This window comes from Castor canadensis, chromosome 7 (assembly GCF_047511655.1).
Source record: "Castor canadensis chromosome 7, mCasCan1.hap1v2, whole genome shotgun sequence".
In the NCBI taxonomy this organism is placed as follows: domain Eukaryota; kingdom Metazoa; phylum Chordata; class Mammalia; order Rodentia; family Castoridae; genus Castor; species Castor canadensis.
The window spans coordinates 54,555,920-54,578,698 of NC_133392.1; the positions used below are offsets into that span (position 1 = coordinate 54,555,920).

Consider the following 22,779-nt stretch of genomic DNA (forward strand, 5'->3'; position numbering starts at 1 on the left):
GGGGGGAATGGCTGTAGTGGTAGAGCCTTGCCTAGCAAGCACAAGACTCTGAGTTCAAATCCCAGTATCACTCTGTCCCTCCCCCCCAAAACAACCACATCAATGTACCAAAGGCAGGTGTAACCCAACTCTACAGGGACAGAAGTTCCTATTCTCTCTACCCTTCCAGATTAGACTTCACCCTATGTAACTTTTCATCTAGTTGTTCATTTATATCTTTAAAAAAATTCCTTTTAAGTGAGTAAACCTAAGTAAAGTGTTTTGCCGAGTTCCTTGAGGTACTCTAGCAAATTAATTAAAGCTGAGGAAAGAGTTATAGGATTCCCTGATCTACGGTAGGTCAGTATGAAGTACAGGTGACAACCTACTACTTATGATTGGTATCTGAAGTGGGACGCACTCTTGTCAGACTGAACCCTCAACCTGTGGGATCTGATGCTATCTATAGATAGATACTAGTATTAAATTCAATAAGGAGGAGCTAGGTTTGGTGTCATATACCTGTAAGCCCAGCACTCTGGGAGGTAGGATGATGATGAGTGTGAGATCAGCCTGCCTAGACAGTAGATAGCAAGACCCTGAATGACTAAAAGGAAACAGAAATTTTTTTAAAAATCATTGTTTTTGCAATTAGAGGACATCAAGCTAGTGCCAACTGGAGAACTGCTTGGTGTGTCAGGAAATACCCTTAGATAGATATCTGGTGTTGAAAGTCTTGAGTAGGAAGTAGAGAAAAGAATTTGGTTTGCTTTTTCCTCTATCTCTTATTCTTTATAAGTACTGAGAACCTGGAAGCAATATTCCATTTTTCCTATCCACTTGGAAGCAAATTCTACACTACCTTGATTGGAGTTCTTAGGATACCAGAGGTCTAACACATTACTGGTAAGCAGAATTGAGGTACCTTTAGTTAAAAGGGGAAAAGAACAAAACTTCAACAGTTTCTTTCCTATTTTATCTTCTCACAGCCAAAACAGGATTTTTCAGCCCTAGGCCAGATCTCCTAAAAAAGAACACAGCAGTTTAAAATAACCTTTCTTCCACCAAACTAGGGGTTTCTTAATATCTGCTTGAAACATTTACTTTTTCCTTATAATTCTGCCAAAGGTGCTATTGGGTGTGGAAGCCAAAAGTCATGATACTTGACCATCTTTTTAGGAACCTAAATGAGTTCATTCATTTTAATGGCAAAGTTATTTCCTTATCTGAGTATATGAAAAGAATTTTCCACCTATGCTTTCAGAAGTGCGGTTTGAAATTTCTTAGGTATCTTTTTTTTTTTTTCTTGCGGTACTGGGGCTTGAACTCATGGCCTTCACCTTGAGCCACTCCACCAGCCCTATTTTTGTGAAGGGGTTTTCAAGATAGGGTCTTGCAGAACTATTTGCCTGGGCTGGCTTCGAACCACGATCCTCCTGATCTCTGCCTCCTAAGTAGCTAGGATTACAGGCACACAGCTCTTCGGTATCTTTTTAATCCCCATATGTTGTGAAGCTCTACTTGAGTGTCAAGCACTCCTTTACTATCAATTCATACAAAGGAATTAAAAGTATTGACTATAAAAGGAGTGGGTATCGGTTTTACTGAAGAATGATTTGTTAAAGTGTCATTTCAGTGAATGTTTCTTAAAATGTCAATTTTTTTTCCTCTGGAAAATTAAAACTTCTACCTAGAATAATAAACTTCCCTTCAATATCTTACTTAAAAGGTATACATATGTGTGTGCATATATATATGCCAGGTGGGCACCAGTGGCTCACGCCTGTAATCCTAGCTACTCAGGAGGACTGTGGTTTGAAGCCAGCCCAGTCAAATACTTCTATGACACCCTGTCTTGAAAAAACCCATCACAAAAAAGGGCTGGTGGAGTAGCTCAAAGTGCAGGCCCTGAGTCCAAGCCCCAGTACCGCAAAAAAAAAAAAAAAAAACTATATGCCAGCCTGCAATATTCTGGAAGCAAGACAGAGAAAACAACTATTCAATATGAAGAGTTTAAGAAAGCTAAACTACAACGTTCAAGAATTTAAAATAAAGGTAGAAATTTATTGAGATTGTTAAAAGTTTCTAACTTTGTCACAGCACAGTTGAGAAAAGAATATATTAAATGTTAACATTATTGATATTAATATGTAAAATTATACATTAATTAAATGTTTCCATATCTGGTCATGAATATTAATTAGTATGACTTCACTAGTGGAGAAGAGCTCTGAAAAAAAAAGGATCTCGGCTGGAGGAGTGGCTCAAGCTGTAGAGTGCCTGCCCAGCAAGCCTGAAGTTCTGAGTTCAAACTCCAGTACTGCAAAAAAGCACATACATGAAATTTTAACATAAATATATGTAAGTATTATGAAAATTAAATAATAAAGAACAAAAGAATACTAAGAATAGGACAGAAATTGCTACTTTAGCAAGACTCAAACAGGGTTGCAATAAGACAGTGAATAGCAGAATAAAGTCAAGAAAACAGTATTTATAATTATGATGACCAGGCAGTGTCAAGGAAAAACTTACTGGCCAAAACAAATTAAGTAGAGACAGCACTGGTATGCTCTAAATAATAATCTGGAAAACCATCTTATCCATTAAAAACATTGGGATCACACTGATAAGGAGTACAATAAAGAAGGCTAGAAATACAAAACAAAAAGAAACCTAATATTTAGATATAATATAAAATGAGGAGACTAGTACAAGAATTCTATATCAATAATATTATATTACCAGTAAGAGAAACAAAAATGAAATAAATCAACTCTTTCATCACCTAAATAAGACTAAAAAAAAAAATTTAAAGAGACATGCCTCACTATTTTGCCCAGGCTGGCTTCAAACTCCTGAGCTCAAGAAATCCTTCTGCCTCAGCCTCCCAAGCAGGTGAAAGTAAGTGCATACCACCATGCCAAGCTTAAATTTTACTTGGAGTTACTACCTACAGGGACCATGTCACAGATTCTCTTACTCTTCAAAAAATCTTTCTTGTATGTCCTTGTATTACTTATGGTTCTCAAGAGAGACAGAACCAATAGTGTGTGTGTATACATATAAATATACATATATACATGTATCACGCCCTTGTGTATACACATGCTCATGTGATCATGGAGGCCAACTCTTACAATCTAACAGCCTATAAACTGGAGAAACAGGAAAGCCAGTGTTTTAAGTCTAAGTATGAAGACCTGTAAGAGCACCAATATTTGAGGGTAGGGGAAGGATATTCTAGTTCAGAGAGCTCTACCTTTGTGTTTTATGTGGCTTTGCAAAGGATTAGATGATGCTGGCCCACACTGGTGAGTGTAATCTTCTGTACTCAAGCTACTAATTGAAAAGCTAGTTTCTTAGGGAACTATTCTCACAGAAAAAGTCAGATATTTTATTAGCTATCTGGGTATCCTTTAACCAAGTCAAGTTAATACATAAAACTAACCACCACAGTTCTCAAACAACACTATCTAATATACCTTCAGAACAATGTCATTTTTTCAAATATTATAAACAGAGAAACCAAAGTTCAACAAAATTATCTAATTTCACCAAAGAAGGTAAATGGCTAAACCCTTAATCAAACTCTATCTGAATAAAGAGCTCAAACTCAACTGTGAGCAGACTAAGACACTGAGGAAGACACAGCATTACAATATTGGACTGGTACTAAAGGAACCTCCAATGCAGATCAAAACCACGACCTCAAACAACACAAACATTAAGTTAAAACTCCTTCATTCCTAAGAACCTGATATTTGGCAGATACTGGTACAGCAAGAGAGACAAAGTACTGTATTAGCAAAATACTAAACTAATGATATCAGTATCTTTTTTTTATTAGCAGTTCAAAAGGTTTCACATATTTATTACTACACCATCCTTAAGGCAATCAATCAAGATTTCCAATTTAAAACACCCAAATGTCCAGGTAGTGTGACACGCCAGCTTGATGCCAAGATGACCTCCATCCACGGAAGAGCATCAATATATGTCCCATCTCTCACAATTCCTTACAGACCCAGCTTGGCTGAAGCCACTGGGGAATGGGATGATTTTGCTTTTGTTGCTTGGCCAGGAATTGCTTGATTTTCTGAAAGTCTTGTGAGAAGACTAATGCACAAACCACAATGGCAGACAAAAGCAGAAGAGCTATGTATCACTATCTTGATCATGAATAATGTGACAATACAAAAAAGGACATTTTTTTCTTTTGTCAATGTTAAGCTAGATCATCTTTGTATAGCCTTAATTATTCATTTGTACTATTTCATTTTCCTGTTCCTTTTTTCTTTTTTTTTTTGGGGGGGGGGGGAGTACTGGGGTTTGAACAACATGGGGTTTGAACCTCATGCTTGCTAGGCAAGAGCTCTACCACTTAAATCACTTCATCAGCCCTGTTTTGTGTTGGGTATTTTCAAGATATGGTCTCATGAACTATTTGCCTAGGATGGCTTTGAATAGTGATTCCCCTGATCTCTGCCTCCTGAATAGCTAGGATTTCAGGAATGAGCCACTGGTACCCAGCTTCCTGTTCCTTTTTGCCCACTTCTCCTGTAATACTCTCTTTGCTTCTGATTCCTAAGAGCTCATTTATTAAGTATGTTAACATTCTGTCAGGAATTGCAAATGAAACACTGGATTTTTTTTTTTTCCCTATTTACTTTACTTTGGTGTTCTGTATTTTGGTTGTATGGAAATTATGTGTTGAAATATAATAATGTTCTCTCAAAAACAGTAACAGAAAACTCGAAATCCCCAAATTACAATGAACCAATGAAGTTCACAGTTCAGTGAGAATATGTGTGAAGAATAAATACCGATGAACGAACAAACAAATAAGTATGTCAACAGCAATAAGAAATTTAGAGAAAAATAAAGCATTCTAAGGAAAAAAGTGTCCGGCGCCTGTGGCTAACGCCTATAATCCTAGCTGCAAAAAAAAAAAAAAAAAAATCCATCACAAAAGAAGGCTGGAAGAGTGACTCAAGCTGTGGAGCGCCTACCTAACAAGGGTGAAACCCTGAGTTCAAAGCCCAGTGCCGCGACTCCCCCTTTCCCCAAGAAAAAGGAGAAAAGAGATTTCCGCAGTGGTATTTTATATTCGATGATCAATGCATGTTAAGCCTAATCAGAGAAAGTTTAATAGAAGAGAGAGAATGTGAACTAAACTTTGAGTTAAACTTTAAGTTGCTGGAATCACGAAATCCTTGGCTTATTTCAGTAAAAACGAAACATTCTTATGATGCACTGACAATTGCTTATCTACCTAAACTATCATGGGTGGCCTTTATTGTGGTACAATAGCAATAATATACAGCCTAATTCTTAATATTAAAATTAGAAGCACCCCAAAGCTTGATGTTCCTCAGAGGGACAGACTAGTCTAATTATTATTAATAATCAAGCTCACAGATACTGATATATAAACTAGAATATAAATTTATTATTTTAAAATGATAAATATTAGCTGTTAGTTGATATGGAATGTGTAAGGATTAACAAATGACACCAATATTTGCAGGAAAATGGGAGGAACTGAAAATTATCATGTTAAGAGAAGTAAGCCAGACACAGAAAGACAAGTATCACGTTTTCTCTTATACATGGAAACTAAAACAAAAACAAACAAAGGAACAGCATTATTTCCTGCATTAGAGCTGCTTTGCTCATTGCCCATGTCTGTTGCATGTGCTACTACCCAACATACAGTGGCTGAAAGGAAGATGGCGTCAGGTGAAAAGACAAGGCTTTGAGGACTAAATGAAAAAGGTAGGAGTGGGAATAGCTCTGCAAAAAATGGATGCAGTGGCCAAACAAGACTGTGTCAGCACCTGTGATGACAATAAGGTCTCCATAAAAACAGAACACACTGAAAACAATGATTTTCTTGTACCCTGGGAAAGAAGTTGGAAGAAACTAATGGTGATGGCAAAAACAAATTCAGTTCAGCATCAGGAATGGGATTGGAAGTAAAGCACAAGAAGAATGAAAGGTGGGAAATTAATGGTGAAATATGTTATGAACAATGCCACCTGTACTGTGGTCTATGAACTGGTGGAATGAAAATCCCATAATCACTTTGGACAGGAATTGGCACTGATAATGAATAAACTCAATTCAAATATTACCATTTAAATTGCTTTTTTAAATCAGTACAATTATCACGAACATCTTACATGAAACTTTTTCAAAGTGTTGTTTAACTATATACTAACTTTATTTAACATACAAATGTGCTTATCTAAAAAATTAGATAATCTCAGCCAGGCACCAGTGGTTCACGCCTATAATCCTAGCTACTCAGGAGGCATAGATCAGGAGGATCACGTTTCTAAGCCAGTCTGGGCAAATAGTTCCCAAGACACTACCTCAAAACTACCCAAAACACAAAAAAAGGACTGGGGCTGGTGGAGTTGCTTAAGTGGTAGAGCGCCTGCCTAGCAAGTGTGAGGCTCTGAGCTCAAACCCCAGTACTGCAAAAAAAAAAAAAAAAAAAAGAAGAGAGAGAGAAAAAGTGAAAATAAAAATTTCCAAAGAATGAATTATGCAGAGAGAAAAAAAGTCAACCTCAGCAGTTTACTCAGTATGTGATTTTACTGAATTAAATTTAAAAACGGTAGGGGGACATCAAGCGAGTGGCTCAAGTGGTAGAGAGCCTGCCTGGCAAGCATGAAGCCCTGAGTTCAAGTCCCAGTACTGCCAAAAAAGAAATAAATAGATGAAAATAGAAGATAAACTATCAGGAAAAGGGTGGTAGGCTTGAGAGGGTTGAGCAAAAGGTGATAGTAGGGAGGGTAGATATGATTTGATGCATGATACATGTTGGTATGGAAATGTCACAAAGAAAAACCAATCATTGTACAATTAATATGAGTGAATCAGAACCATTTTTGGTAACTCCTTAAAATATATTAGCAAATTTCCAATTAAAAAACTAAACAGTAGAATATCTTCCTTGGGAAAACTACTTAAGAAATCAATAAATAGGCAAAGCACCAGTGGTTCAGACCTGTAATCATAGCTACTTGGGAGGCTAGATGAGGAGAATGGTAGTTTGAGGCCACCCCAGGCAAAAAGTTCTCAAGATCTCAACCAACTGCTGGTCGCAGTAGCCACTACCTGTTATTCCAGGATATGTGGGAGGCTGAGATTGGTAATATCAAAGTTCCAGGCCAGGTGGGGCAAAAAAAAAAGTTTGTAAAACCCCACCTTAATGGAAAAAAGCTGGGCATGAGGGTGTGCAGCTGTCATCTCAGCAACTACAGAAATCCTTAAAACAGGAGGATTATGGTCCAGGCCTGCCTGGACAAAAAGCAAGATACTGGGCAAAAAATTCCTAAAGCAAAAAAGTGACAGGGGTGTAGTTCAAGTGATAAAACACTTGCCCAGCAAATGAAAGGCTCTGAGTTCGCAAACCTCAGTAAAGAAGAAAAACAAAACCACACAAACAACACTTCCTTATTAACTGCCTTATTATTTATTAACTATTAACTGCCTTATTATTTGAAGACTGTGTGAAGACTCTCCATAAGCTAGTCTTCAAATGTTAAACCACTCTTGATGTCCTGCAATAAATCTTTATGTTTAGGTTGTATTTTTAGTATTTTTTTAACATATCATTGGATTCCATCTGTTAACCTTTCTCTTATAGGTTTTTGAACTCATGTATGTAATATACTGGCCTCTAATTTACCTTTCCTATATCATTACCCTTTTAAGTTTTGTCATCAATGTTATGCTGGCTCATAAGCTGGAAAAGGCCTCCTGTTTTTCTATGCTCTAGAAAGGTTCGTGATATTTCTTCTTAAATGTTTGGAAAAATTCACTGGGGTAGCACAAAAAGTCAAGAATTAGCAAATGGGAAGGTTCCACAGGCTAAACTACTGAACTTTAAATTTAGGTTTTGTACATATTTTATGAACATCTGATTTTTCAGAATTTGGCCATTTTACCTAAAATTTAAGATAGTAGTGTAAAGTTGTACATAATAGCCATCATGCACCTTTTTAATATCTGCAATATCTAATATGACAATCAGATTTTGTGAATTCTTGATTTTTAAAATTTTTTATATACTTATTCCCTAATTTACTTCTACTTTTACTGTATTAAAAGATTTTTAGTATTGTTTTTTACAAATTTAGCTCTAAACTTTAACTGCTTACCACCAATTGCAAAATGTATTTTCATTTTAATTCACTTCAAGATATACTCAAGCATCACTTGATTCTGTCACTGTGTGAACACTACAAAGTGTACTCATGTTACTGAAGACAGCTATGTTACTAAGTCTTACGGGATCACTGTTGTATACGTGGACTCTAGGTGACTGAAACATGTGATACGTGACTATATTTTCTAGTGTAAATAATTATTTCTTTCTTGAACCATAAATTATTTTCAAATGTCTTAATTTTGAAACATTGAGTGATTTTCTATTAAACTGTTACTGATATCTACTTTCAGTTCCACTGTGGTCACAGAACTCACCCAGGTGTCTTCAATCTTTATAAACCTGTGAGATTTGCTTTATTGCCCAGCATATGAACTACTTTTCTAAATGTTCCTCATGTACCCAATGGTAATGTACATATTTTACAGTATACATACATATATACTGGAGTGGGGAGGAGTAGAGACTAGAGAATTATAGCAACTATCTTTTGGAAGAGAAATTAGTTAGGTTAGTGAACCAACACTATGGGGGGGAGAAGGGCTGGGGGCATAGCTCAAGTGGTTAGAGCACTATACATAGCATGCACAAGGCCCTGGGTTCAATCTCCAGTAGGGTGTAGGGAAGGAAGAGAGAGTTACAGAAAGTAAGCCAGTATAAGTTTATTAACTAGTACAAAATGTTCATGATATTGGTTCAAAATAAAAAGACACTTGGGTTGGAGGTGTTGCTCAAGTGGTAGAGCGCATGCTTTGCCAGCATGAAGCCCTGAGTTCAAACTCCCTAGATCCCCTCCCCCCCAAAAAAAACCCCACTTGTTTATGGAGAACTGAGAATCTGAAAACAGACGCACAACACAGTTTATGGAACTCTGTTATACAGTTAAAAATAAGAATGCATGTTATGTACATTATACAACCCCAAAATGCTACTACTAGCTATCTGGTCAAAAGAAATGAAAATAAAGCCATTCAGACTGTTTAAGAATTGTTTAGGAATGTTCATAGAAATTTTATTTATAATGGCACAAAACTAAAATATGTCCACCAGCTGATGAAATGGGTAAGCAAATTGTGGTCCATGCACACAATGGAGTACTTTTTAACAATAAAACTACTGACCCATACAAAATGAGTAAATCTCAAAAGTACTATGCTAAGTGAAAGGAGCCAGGCATAAAAGACTACATTATATACTGCACGTTTAAAATTTTGGAGAAAGCAAAACTATAAAAATAAAAATAAAACAAATATTTCTTAGGATCAAGGAGGAAGGGACAGGTGGACTGACTACAGTGGTTGTAAGGGAACTTTCCAGGATAACAGAAATAATTTATGCAGAAATTTATCCAATGGTATAATTAAAAGGGATGATTTATACCTCTACAAGACTAAAAACAAAGGATCTGTTGTGAATGGAAAAAAATGTATCCCCTGAATGCCTATCAAATATGTCAAGCACTGGCTCAGGCTCTGAGGATACTAAAGACTATATCCAATTGCAGAGTGATGAAATGTGGGAAAAGGGTGGGGAGTTAATACATGAGTATTCACAGATATCTAATCTCTATATCCCCACTACTTTCCTAACAATTCAGGACTAATCTATTTGTCAAGTTTTTCCCTCATCACATGAATATGATAGTATGATTTTAAATTTAAAAAAAAAATGTGTGCCAGGCATGGAAGCAGATACATGTATTAGCACTCAGGAAGGTTCAATGCCAGCCTGGGCTACAGAGCAAGACCTTGTCTCAAAAAACAAAAACAAACAAAAGAGAAAAGAAAATAAAATGGTGGAGTGACCGAAGTAGAAAATAATACAGGAGGATAGGAGAATATGGAAGACTAGATTTGGGAGTAGTTTGACGCTATTTTCAAAAGATACAAATTTTTCAAGATACTGTCCGGGCTGGGAATAGTGGTGCATGACTGCAATCCAGCACACAGGAGGCTGAGGAAGTGGGATTACAACTGCCAAGCCAGCTTGGGCTGTTACAGTGAGTTCCAGGAAGCCTGAGCTACATACCTAGACACTGTCTCAAAAACAAAACAAAAATGCTGTTCAGCTTTCTCAAAAGAAGAAATTCAAATAGCCAAAAAACACATGAAAAAATACTCACCGTCTCTAGCCATAAAAGAAATGCAAATCAAAACCACACTAAGATTTCACCTCACCCCTGTTAGAATAGCCATCATTGGAAACACCACCAACAACAGGTGTTGGCGAGGATGTGGGGGAAAAGGAACCCTCATACACTGCTGGTGGGAATGCAAACTAGTACAACCACTCTGGAAAAAAATTTGGCGGCTTCTTAAAAATCTAAACATAGATCTGCAATCCCACTCCTGGGAATATACCCAAAGGAATGTGACACAGGTTACTCCAGAGGCACTTGCACACCCATGTTTACTGCAGTGTTATTCACAATAGCCAAGTTATGGAAACAGCTAAGATGCCCCAAACTGATGAATGGATTAAGAAAATGTAGTATTTATACACAATGGAATTTTACTCAGCCATGAAGAAGAATGAAATCTTATCATTCGCAAGTAAATTTTGGATCGAACTGGAGAACATCATTCTGAGCAAGGTTAGCCAGGCTCAGAAGACCAAAAATTGTATGTTCTCCCTCATATGCGGACTTTAGATCCAGGGCAAATACAGCAATGTGATTGGACTTTGGTCACATGATAAGGAGAGAGCACACACGGGAGATATGAGGATAGGTAAGAAACCCAAAAAACATGACAATATTTGATGTCCTCAATGCAAAGGAACTAATGCAGAAACATTAAAGCGACAGACGCCAATAGGAGAAGGGGAACAGGAACTAGAGAAAAGGTCAGTTAGAGATGAATCAACTTAGAATGTAACACGTTTGTACATGGAAGCAATGCTAGGAATCTCCCTGTATAGCTATCCTTATCTCAACTAGCAAAAATGCTTTGTCTTTCTTATTATTATTTACACTCTCTCTTTAACAAAATTAGAGATAAGGGCAGAACAGTTTCTGCCTGGAAGTGATGGCAGTAGGAGGGGAGTATTGGGGGTGGGGAGTTAGGGGGGAGAAGTGACCCAAACATTGTATGCACATATGAATAAATGGAAAAAAAATGCTGTTCAGGCATATAAAGAAAATCTACTTATGCTTTTTTCCAAAGAGGCTGCAGAAATAATTTTTTACACTTCCATTTGCTGACACAACTGCAATAGTAGAGAGATGGAAAGGGTGCCACTGAGATATGGAGTAAACAAACCTAATCATGATAGGAATTGGCTCTGGCCTGAGTACTGAAAAAATGGACTATTCCAAAAATCATTTAATTCTCTCTTGATCTTTTGAAGAGTGTAGTCATTCACTTTCATTTTACAGTAATGTAACTTTTTACTCATTTGACTCATGTTTTTAGAACTGTAGTTTGTTTCATCTGGTCAGGCATTTGGGGAGTAGAAATGAGTTCTGGAGTATAAAAAAAGCCTTTACACAAATAGATTCTGAAATATGAAGTATTTTTTCTTTGATAACAAATAACTTAAAAACAGACTGAGCGTAACAAAGCTTATAATAAGGTTACACAGCTATCTCCAAAACTAGAAGAATAGGTTCTCACAAGGCTATTCCTAAACTAAGAGTAATAGCCACTCTCTTAATCTCTCACTCCTTTACTCCTCTTTATTTCTCCAGGGCTTCATTCTATCCCCAGTGACAAAAACTTAAGAACTTTAGTATGCAGACGTACTCAGAGAGGTCACCCATGGAATAGCGACATATCCCAATAGAAGAACAATTGCATAGCATGTGCAAGGCCCTTGGTGAGAGGAGGGGAGGAAGAGTGGGAAGGAGCCACCTTATCCCAAATTTACCTATTATTTAGTTTAGTACAATACAGGGTAGGTGTTTAGCCTTAAACAGGCATAAAAGTTGGGAAAGAAAGATGCAGGATTCTGGTTTTACCAAAATAAACCACTGGGGTAATCTGGAACTGAAGGTAGAAGGTGGCAAGTTTTAGAAAAAGTGTGTTATCTATAGCAAAGAAGATACCCTCAGTAGTTAAAAAATAGTACAAATTCTTTTGGCACTTTGGAGTTCAACATGTATTTTATAGGCAGATTGCCAGATGTAACTGATGTATTGTACAATAAAATGCATGTATATAAAAATTTTAGAATGTTGCTACTATGTATTACATGGAATACCAAGTAACAGCTTGAGAACCTGTGCATGTGCAGTTGCTAGGGAATCGAATCCAGGGTGTCAGCACACACTAGGCAAGTGTTCTACCTACCACTAAACTACATTCCTGACCCAGAATACAATATTTTCTGACCTTCCTGGGGATTTTTTTTTTTTTAACTCTATGTTTACTGTCATTACCATGTCTAAAATCAATCAAATTTTCTGATAAAACAGGGATCATTTGCTGAAGTAATGCAACTATCAGTATTAACCGACTCTGAAAGGGAAAAAAAAACAACAGAAAACAAAGCTGTAATTCTGCGTTTTCCTAAATGGAAAGAGAAGACTTGAGGTACTAAAATAAAGAGATTTTCAGTTGTAACTTGTCAATTAGACTAAAGAAAAAAACAGAAGCCCAAATATCTGATCTATCTATATGAATTAGACTGAACTAACATACTTCTATGGCTTTTAAGTTCCCAAAGTTTCTTTTAAACAAGTGGTTTCAAACTTGACTGCACATTAAATCATCTGGGAAGTTTTTAATCTGATGTTTGGGTCTCATTTCAAGATGATTAAAATCAGAATCTTTAGGGGTTAGACCTAGTTGTCAATGTTTTTAAATACCCCACATGATAATTTGTTACCAAATTTGAAAAACAGTTCTTTAAACTAAATTTAACAAACACTTGAAAATTATTGGCTCACAGGCCAAATTTGTACCCCTATCTCCACATCCTCCCCAATCAAGCCTAATAAATTTTGTTAATAAAGTTTTACTGTGACACAGTCATGATCATTCTTTTACATGTTGTCTATAGTTGCAACAGTTACAGACAGCAAACTCTAAAATATTTATTATTTAGTCCTCTATTAAAAAAGTTAGTGGATCCCTGTTCTAATTCCTGGTGAAGGTTGCTTAATGCACCAAGGCAAGTAAAGGCTTCTCAGAAAATTTAGTTACATTTACTAGTAGTGCTTAATACCTATTACCAAAAAAAAAAAAATTAAACAAATGATGTGGCACTACACATCTAATTGAATGTCTTTAAAAAAAAAAAAGACCCCAACCAATATATGAAGTACTGGTGAAGAGACAGAACAAGCTTGGTGTCTAAGGCGTATGCCAGTATTCCTAGCTACTTGAGAGGCTGAGATCAGGTGGACTGCAATTCAAGGCTAGCTCAGGCAAATACTTTGAGACTCCATCTCCAAAAAATAACCACAACAAAATGGACTGGAAGTGGGGCTTAAGGAGTAGAGTACCTGCTTTGCTAGCATGGAGCCCTGAGTTCAAATCCCAGTACTACAAAAAAAAAAAAGATGCAGAAAAAAAAAAGGAACTCTCAAACATTTCACGTTAAGAATTCAATATGGTATAGTTATTCATCTTACCACGACTTATAAATACCCAGCCTAGATACCTATGCAAGTGAAACAGAAAGTTATGTTCATACAAAAATCTTCACTATGAATGTTTTTCAAGAAACATTAGTAAAAATCAACCCAAACTGGAAATAACCCTGAATATCTTTCAGAGTGTGAATAAGTTCTCTAAGGTACATCAATATTCTTCATTAATAAAAGAAACAAACTTGACACATGAACAGCATGAGTCTCCTTTACCATGCTAAATAAAAGATATCAGTCTCAAAAGATTATACACCTTGTATTTACATCTGAATGACATCCCGAAAATGGAAACAACTAGAATTAAAGAACTATTCAGTGGTTGCTAGAGGTCAGGGGTAAGGAAAGAAGTTAACTACAAGAGAATAACACAATGAAAGTTTTGAAGGTGAAGACCTATTCTGTACTTGATCATCTATATAAGAATTTGCCAAAATCCACAAAATTACACATGAAAAAATAAATTTTACTGTATGTACAACTTCTAAAATTCAATATTTTTAATAAAGTACATTTTATGCATGTACTTATAAAATTAAAACATGGTCATTGCTAACTAAAGGAGATAGGAAAAAAGTATGCATAAGCTTATTTAAAAGGAAATGGACCAAACTCTTAGCAGTAGTTACCTTTGGAAATAATATTTAAAATGACTTGTTTTACTCTACAACTTTCTGTGTTTTTCACAAACGTTACAATGAGCATTTTTACTTTTACAGTAAGAAAGCAAACATTTTTTAATAATGAGGATTAAACACTACAAATTAGATAATGTATAAAATTTCTAAACCTACAACAGCATATAGGCTGCTGATCTTTCCTCCTACTTTGCTGCTAGGTTTTTTTTTTTTAATTATAAATTTTTTATTAGGATGTATTCATTATGCCAGGGGTGGGGAGGAATTCGTAGTGAAAATTTTGATCAGACTTATATTGTACATTATTTACATCGACCCTCCCCACACCACTCAAAGCAATTGCAAGAGGTTTCCCAGTTTCGCTCCACATATGTACATGAATAGGTTTTGTCTTTATTTTTGTGATGGTGGTGGTGGTGGCAGGGACCAATTCCAGTGCTTCATGTATGTTAGGCAATCACTTTAGCAATGAGCTACATTCCTAGCCCTACTGCTAGTTTTAATAGCTTTACAGTATCATTCAGCTTCATACTATAATTTAGGCCAATGAAAATATCATTTTAAAAACCAGTTTTAAGTATATCACCCTATACCAAGATTAACTCAAAATGGATCAAGGATCTTAATATCAGACCACAAACTCTAAAGTTGATACAGGAAAGAGTAGGAAATACTCTGGAGTTAGTAGGTATAGGTAAGAACTTTCTCAATGAAACCCCAGCAGCACAGCAACTAAGAGACAGCATAGATAAATGGGACCTCATAAAACTAAAAAGCTTCTGTTCATCAAAAGAAATGGTCTCTAAACTGAAGAGAACACCTACAGAGTGGGAGAAAATATTTGCTAGCTACACATCAGACAAAGGACTGATAACCAGAATATATAGGGAACTTAAAAAACTAAATTCTCCAAAAACTAATGAACCAATAAAGAAATGGGCAAGTGAACTAAACAGAACTTTCTCAAAAGAAGAAATTCAAATGGCCAGAAAACAAATGAAAAAATGCTCACCATCTCTAGCAATAAAGGAAATGCAAATTAAAACCACACTAAGATTCCACCTCACCCCTGTTAGAATAGCCATCATCAGCAACACCACCAATAACAGGTGTTGGCGAGGATGCGGGGAAAGAGGAACCCTCTTACACTGTTGGTGGGAATGTAGACTAGTACAACCACTCTGGAAAAAAATTTGGAGGCTACTTAAAAAGCTAGACATCGATCTACCATTTGATCCAGAAATACCACTCTTGGGGATATACCCAAAAGACTGTGACATAGGTTACTCCAGAGGCACCTGCACACCCATGTTTATTGCAGCACTATTCACAATAGCCAAGCTATGGAAACAGCCAAGATGCCCCATCACTGACGAATGGATTAAGAAAATGTGGTATCTATACACAATGGAATTCTATGCCATGAAGAAGAACGAAATGTTATCATTCGCTGGTAAATGGATGGAATTGGAGAACATCATTCTGAGTGAGGTTAGGCTGGCCCAAAAGACCAAAAATCGCATGTTCTCCCTCATATGTGGACATTAGATCAAGGGCAAACACAACAAGGGGATTGGACTATGAGCACATGATAAAAGCAAGAGCACACAAGGGAGGGGTGAGGATAGGTAAGACACCTAAAAAATTAGCTAGCATTTGTTGCCCTTAACGCAGAGAAACTAAAGCAGATACCTTAAAGCAACTGAGGCCAATAGGAAAAGGGGACCAGGAACTAGAGAAAAGGTTAGATCAAAAAGAATTAACCTAGAAGGTAACACACACGCACAGGAAATTAATGTGAGTCAACTCCCTGTATAGCTATCCTTATCTCAACCAGCAAAAACCCTTGTTCCTTCCTGTTATTGCTTATACTCTCTCTACAACAAAATTAGAAATAAGGGCAAAATAGTTTCTGCTGGGTATTGAGGGGGGGAGAGGGAGGGGGCAGAGTGGGTAGTAAGGGAGGGGGTGGTGGCAGGGGGGAGAAATGACCCAAGCCTTGTATGCACATATGAATAACAAAATAATAATAATAAAAAGTTTTAAAATTCATCTGGTGGTAAGTAAAGTCTGGCGGAAAAAACAGAAGTCCAAAAACTTCAAGATCTAAACGTCCTACATAATATGGCATAAGAAACTACGTTTTCTACCAAGTAAAGCCAGCACTACTGCAGTGACATTTTAAATAAACTTTTACTATATCACAGATTAATAAAGGTAACAAATGAAAATAGTATTTTTATACAGGCACATAATTATTTTTATCTAACCTCATATATTAAGTAGTTTCCAAAATACATAAAATATAAAAAGAAAAGCACAGCTAGGTATGTTGATGTATGCCTGTAATCCCAGTATTTAGCAGGCTGCGACCTAAGGAGAACTGTGAATTCGAGGCCAGCCTGGGCCATATAGCAAAACTCTGTTTCCAAACAAAACAAACAAGCAAAATCATCTAGTCTTTCCCCCCCTTCCCTGTTCCTATCTTCCTAGTCAGAAACTCCTACTTAAAACACACATGAAGTTAACTATGATTACTTGTTTCTGATGTATCCTTGACAAGTACCTTTATGCCTACACAAGTAAACCTATCTATTTTAACTGATTTTACACTTATTTTAGAAAAAAAAAGTGGAAAACTATATTACAACTTTGCATTTTTTCACTTAGACAGTATTACATTATGTTTAATTACTGTATTACTGCCTTTAAAGGACAAAGAAAAAAGTCATATTTAAAAGGCTAATTGAAAACCCATAAGGAAACAAATTCACATACATAATCACTCTCATAGATTTAGATTTCAAGGCAGATAGCAGTGGAGGGGTGAAACTATATTAAGAAAATGTTAATGATTTCTTTAAGTGTAAATTAAAAAAAAACCAAGACTTAAAATGTTAACTGAGTTTTGCTCACCCACCTCTACTAAAATATTAACCTCTATGAGACCTCAAAGTCCTCTTTACAGAATAGGACTTCATTGCTTAAACTGCCTATGATCAATATGCAAATTAACAAGGTACCTAATTTAAATTAGGGATTTCCATTTTTATAACTACTGCTGTTCAAGTAGACTGGCTAAAATACACAACTGATATAAAAAATATACTTAAAAGATAGAAAACACCATATTGATTTTCAGTTCTTCAGCATAAAGCACCAAAAAAAAAGTATTAGGAATTTTTTTTTTGTTTGGTGCTTCTGGGGCTTGAACTCAGGGCCTTCATCTTAAGTCACTCTACCAGCCCTATTTTTATGAAGGGTTTATCAAGATAGGGTCTTGTGAACTATTTGCCTGGGCTGGCTTTGGACCTCAATCCTCCTGATCTCTGCCTCCTCATAGAGAGGATTACAGATGTGAGCCACCAGCACCTGGCACTACTAGAATATTTAAAAGCCAGCAAGTGTACTATGCACATTTTCTGTTAACAAATTCAATCACGAGATGGAAACAGAATGCTTTACATTCTCTAAACTATAAAAAAGTCTGGATTCTTCTCACCTTCAATTTCATCTCTCTTTGTTTAAAAAAAATGCTTACAAGAGGAAACTATTAATCTGAGCTGTCTAAGGCATTTGTCTTAAAATACATTAAATATTTGTAATTTTCTCAAAAAAAAATTAAAATCTAAAAATGTACTCAGTACAATTATGCATCACTTCATCATACGGACGCATATGGAGAAATGTGTCATTACAATATTTACTTACACAAACCTAGCTGCGTATATGGTATAGCTCACTGTTCCTAGGCTATAAGCCAGTACACCATGTTATATTGTACTAAATACTTTGGGCAAAAGAAATGCAATACTAAATATTTGTGTAAACACAGAAAAGATTCAGCTCTGTCATAATCTCATGATACCATTGTAATATTTATAGTAGATTTACATTAGTGTATTATCCATTTTTTGTAGCACAGGGATTTGAACTCAGAGCTCACACTTGATAAGCAGGCATTCTTACTACTTGAGCCACACCACCAACCCTTTTTTTGTGATGGATTTTTTTGAGATAGGGTCTTGTGAACTATTTGCCCTGTCTGGCTTTGAACCTCAATACCCCTGGTCTCTGCTTTCTGAGTAGCTAGGATTACAGATGTAAGGCAATATTATCAAATTTTTTTTAAAGTGAAGCAACCGAAAGGGTGCTTACCAAAAAGAAGCCACAAAAGTCGTAGCATCTGACCACGAGACATATCCTTGACATATCAGGTGCCTGAGTTCAAAACCCAGTTACACCAAAAAAAAAAAAAAAAAAAAATTATGGAGCTATTCTTGGCAGAGAAAGATTTGAGCATAATGTGGAAAAGGGAAGAGAGGCCAAAAGTTGGGGAGTAGGAAAAGAGGATTTGTTTTTGTTTTAAAGAATTAGATGTGTGAGAGTAGCTTTCTTGGTTGGGAAGAAAGATATGTTAAGATTTTGCAGAAATTTTGTTCTGTGTCTGATAATCTTTTCTAGTTACTTACTCAAAATAAATAATGTGTGCTCATGTGACTTGATTTTAGATAATACATAATAATGGTACGGGCACTAAGTTTGGAAGAAACATGTTCCAGCTGAATCCGGACTACACAATGATGAAATTTCAAGAATTGTTGAGTTACTTGTTTACTTATTTTTGTTGTGCTGGGTATTGGACCTTGCACATAGTTTTCAAGCACTCTACCACTGAGCTATCCTCAGTCCTTGGTTTTCTTGAGATAGATCTTGCTATGTCAACCAGTCTTGTCTGGAACTCTTGATCCTCCAGTTTCTGCCTCCTAACTGCTGGGATTATAAGTATATACTGCCACATCCAACTAGACTACCTGATTTAAAGTCCAAAGAAACTGTAATATAGTTGAAATAAAAGGCTGTATGTATCACTACTCTTCTAAAATAAAATTTCATCTCGTACTCCAAAATTATTCATATATTCTTAACAGGAGCTATATTTAAAGGAGGACTTCTTGGACTGGAGGTGTGGCTCAAGCAGCAGAGCACCTGCTGTGCAAGCACAAAGCCCTGAATTCAAACTTCAGTCCCACCAAAAAAAAAAAAAAAAAAGGAGAAGAAAAAATAAATGAGAACTCCTTATACTTCAATGAGAAGGAAAAATAAGCCCAAATACTATTTATTTTACATGAAAAATTCTAAAAACAGTATTAAAGTTACACATTCCTCATAGGAGTACACTTCTGTGCTACATTATAGTGACAAAAAGCATTGCAGAAAATTTAATCCATACTCATACATTACCACCACTACTACATACTACTGACCATTATACTTCATAAACTCCAAAATAAAAGATAAACCTTACCTGCAAATACATCATTTGTCAGAATCTTTGATATTTCTTGGCTCTACTAACTAAAAAGTGGGAGAGAGAGACATTTTAAGTAGTTCTGAATCTGTAATGACTTTCTTTGGAAAAGGCTAGACCTCACTTTCTTTACTTGGAAAGTGAATTAGTTTGATATGGCTTACCTCCTGACCCTTAGTGAAAAATGGAAAAGACCCTGGAAAGCACTATATTACTTGAAATTCTTAGGGGAGCTTCAAGGTTAACGCAATCATCACTGGACTTTCCTAGTTTAGAAGATATTACAATGGTTTGGACAGGTATTCGTTATAACCTACATTTCAACTTTATAACCTTAAGATATCAAAACTATATTTAATTCAAAAAGCAGTATGTGCATTACTTCTCTATTTAGGTTAAACCAAAATTTATGGCTGGAGATATAGCTCAGTTCATGTGCACACATATACACAAAACAAAGTTTCTGATAAATATGCTTACCAGGGAGAGAGGAAAAAAGTGAGGAAGGAAGAGGAAGTGAGGCAAAGTATGTATGAAAGAACATGTAACACAATTAAGTAAGGATACCTCAGGGAAATATTGAAGAGAATGAGACGAAGTTCTCATTTTCAACCTTATACCATTTACACTTACTTAAACTTTTCAATACACAATTGCTTCTGACCTCTGTAAGTTACTGAACTGCCTCTGTTCACTCAACTATAAAATAAGTATTACAGTATCTACCTTCAAAGGATGATGTAAACCACTGAGAAAAATATCTAGAACTTGGTAAGCCTTCATACATGAACTATTAATATATTACTGTTTATTAAATATAACAGTTGTTAGAAGCATAACATGTCACTATTTTTTCAAATGCTAAAACATCACTGGAAAATGTGCATTAAAAATAGCATCAAGAATAGTCAGGTGTGGTGGTACACACCTGCAATACCAGCACTGGGGAGCTGGAGGAAGGGAGAATCATGCATTAAGGGAACATCAAGAAAACAAACCAAAGAGCCACACAAAATCTCTCAAGTTAGAACACATGAAGGTAAGAAAATAGAATCAATACCCTTCATTCTTATTTTACATGGCTTTCTATTCTTGGCTATTTCAAACTACAATAACAAGAGTGAAATTCCCTACTAATTTCAAATAGAATAAAAGAGATGAATACACATGAGAAATACCTGTAATAGAAAGGCTGAGCAATCAAGGAAATGATTCTAATATCTCAACTACTTTAGAATAGGAACTTTTTCACAGGGACCACTGTAGCTTAATCTCTACTAGAGCATGAAGACTATTAGAAAAACTATTCTATTAAACAACTTCTAGCTAACTGAAATTAATTGACATATTAAGCAAAATGAAACACAACAGTCTAAAAAATGAGGGAAAAAAATCTTGAGTGAACCCATGGATTATGGTGAGAAAAGGTAGAAGAAAAAGAAATGAATTTGCATAGTGAAATTTTTATTAGAATTTAGATCTCAATGATATCCTAATAGCAAGACTAAAAATGCAAATGTATAAGCCATATAATTTCTATTAAGTGCTTTTAATTTATTTGATGAGCTTAATCATTAAAAATGACTGCTTTAAATGTTAACTTGTTGGAAGCTTTAAAAATTTTTATGTACTTATTTTTTATTAGCTGGATTTTCTAATTTTAACATTAAATGAGTTTTTTAATGTTTTAAGAAATAAATTATTAATTGTAGACCTAGAATTTGGCATATAGCAATAAGTAACAAATTAAAAATAGATAAAAATAGAAATGTCTCTGGGGTTCTACATTTTGGTAACTTACTCCCAATTTAGTTTATGGCATGTCTTAGGTTTGTCATTCAATAAGCATATTCTGCTCTTGGTTTTATTTACTAAACAAACATAGAAATCAAAATCTAAAATTTCAGAGTAGAAAAATTTAAATTTATTATCTAACTATTTATTTGTTGTGGTGCTGGGACTCGAACCCAGGGCTAGATGCATGCTAAAAAAGGTACTCTACCATTGAGCCATATTCCCTAGTCCTTAATTTTTTTTGAGAGGGGATCTAGCTAAGTAGCTTAGGCTGGCTTTGAACCTCCTGTATAGCCAAGGCTGACCTAAAACTTAAGATCCTCCTGCCTCGGCCCCCTGAGTGTTAGGAATGGCTGATCCATCTTGCACAGCCCGTATCTACTTTTTAAAGACATGTAATTCGGAAAATAGTTTAAAGGCTATTTATAATATTGGTTCACTTCTTTTCATGAGATCTGAGAAGTATCAGCATATTAAAATCACTTGTTTCAAAGAAGGAACTGAACAATGAAAACAAGAAAAGTTCTTTCCATTATTTATCTATTTTTTAGGGGGGGTTAGTACTGGAGTTTGATTTCAGAGCCTCATGCTTGCTAGGCAGGCACTCTACTGCTTGAGCATTAGCCCTTCTTTCCATTTAAAGTAATACTTTAATGTGCCTTACATTCATTCATTCATTCACTCTTTTATTCATTGAAAATTTACTCATTGGTTAACAGTGTCAGTTACTATGCCCATACTGAATACACTTAAATCCATAAATCCAGGCAAAAAGTTAATTATACAGATATCAATAGTATACAATATTTACATGTAATTCCTAAAATATGATCTTGCCTCAGATGAGAACCTTGACTAAAGCATTCATTTTTAAGAGGCTAAAAACCTATACAAAATGCTGAGACTGGCTTGATGAGCATTATTATAAAATGAATGGGTCTCTTAGAGGTATTGTTTCTTCTGGAACCTTCAGTTTCACTGAGAACACAATCCTCTAATCATCTACCAATATTCTAATGGCAGAATGAAAGAAATAATGCTCTAGGAAAAGCCCTTCCTTCATTTCCTACCTTTCCTTCCGTCCTCCCTCTTTTTTTTTTTTTTTTTTTTGAGATAGGGTCTCGCCATGGAATTCAGGCTGGCCTCAAACTCATTAAGTAGTCCAGACTGGTGTTGAACTCACAATCCTTCTGCTCAGACTCCAAAGTGCTGAATTACAGGTGTTTACCATCATTCCTGGCTATCCATCCCCATTTCTTAATAATTGTTTAAAGATTTCCACCCA

At 35.7% G+C, this 22,779-nt stretch overlaps 1 protein-coding gene and 1 pseudogene across 4 annotated transcripts in view; one reads left to right on the forward strand and one right to left on the reverse strand.

The window, feature by feature from the left end:
• The window catches only part of LOC109690453 (fatty acid-binding protein 5 pseudogene), a 33,850-nt pseudogene extending 27,799 nt beyond the window's left edge, over positions 1-6,051 (forward strand).
• Jmjd1c (jumonji domain containing 1C) overlaps positions 1-22,779 on the reverse strand; it is a 236,249-nt gene that overhangs the window by 114,657 nt on the left and 98,813 nt on the right. The window contains exon 2 of one of the 4 annotated variants that reach the window (XM_074078971.1): positions 905-1,003. The exons of the other annotated variants lie outside the window; for them this stretch is intronic. The gene's annotated coding sequence lies outside the window, so the exon portion shown is untranslated. The remainder of the gene's footprint in view (positions 1-904; positions 1,004-22,779) is intronic. 4 annotated transcript variants of the gene reach the window in all.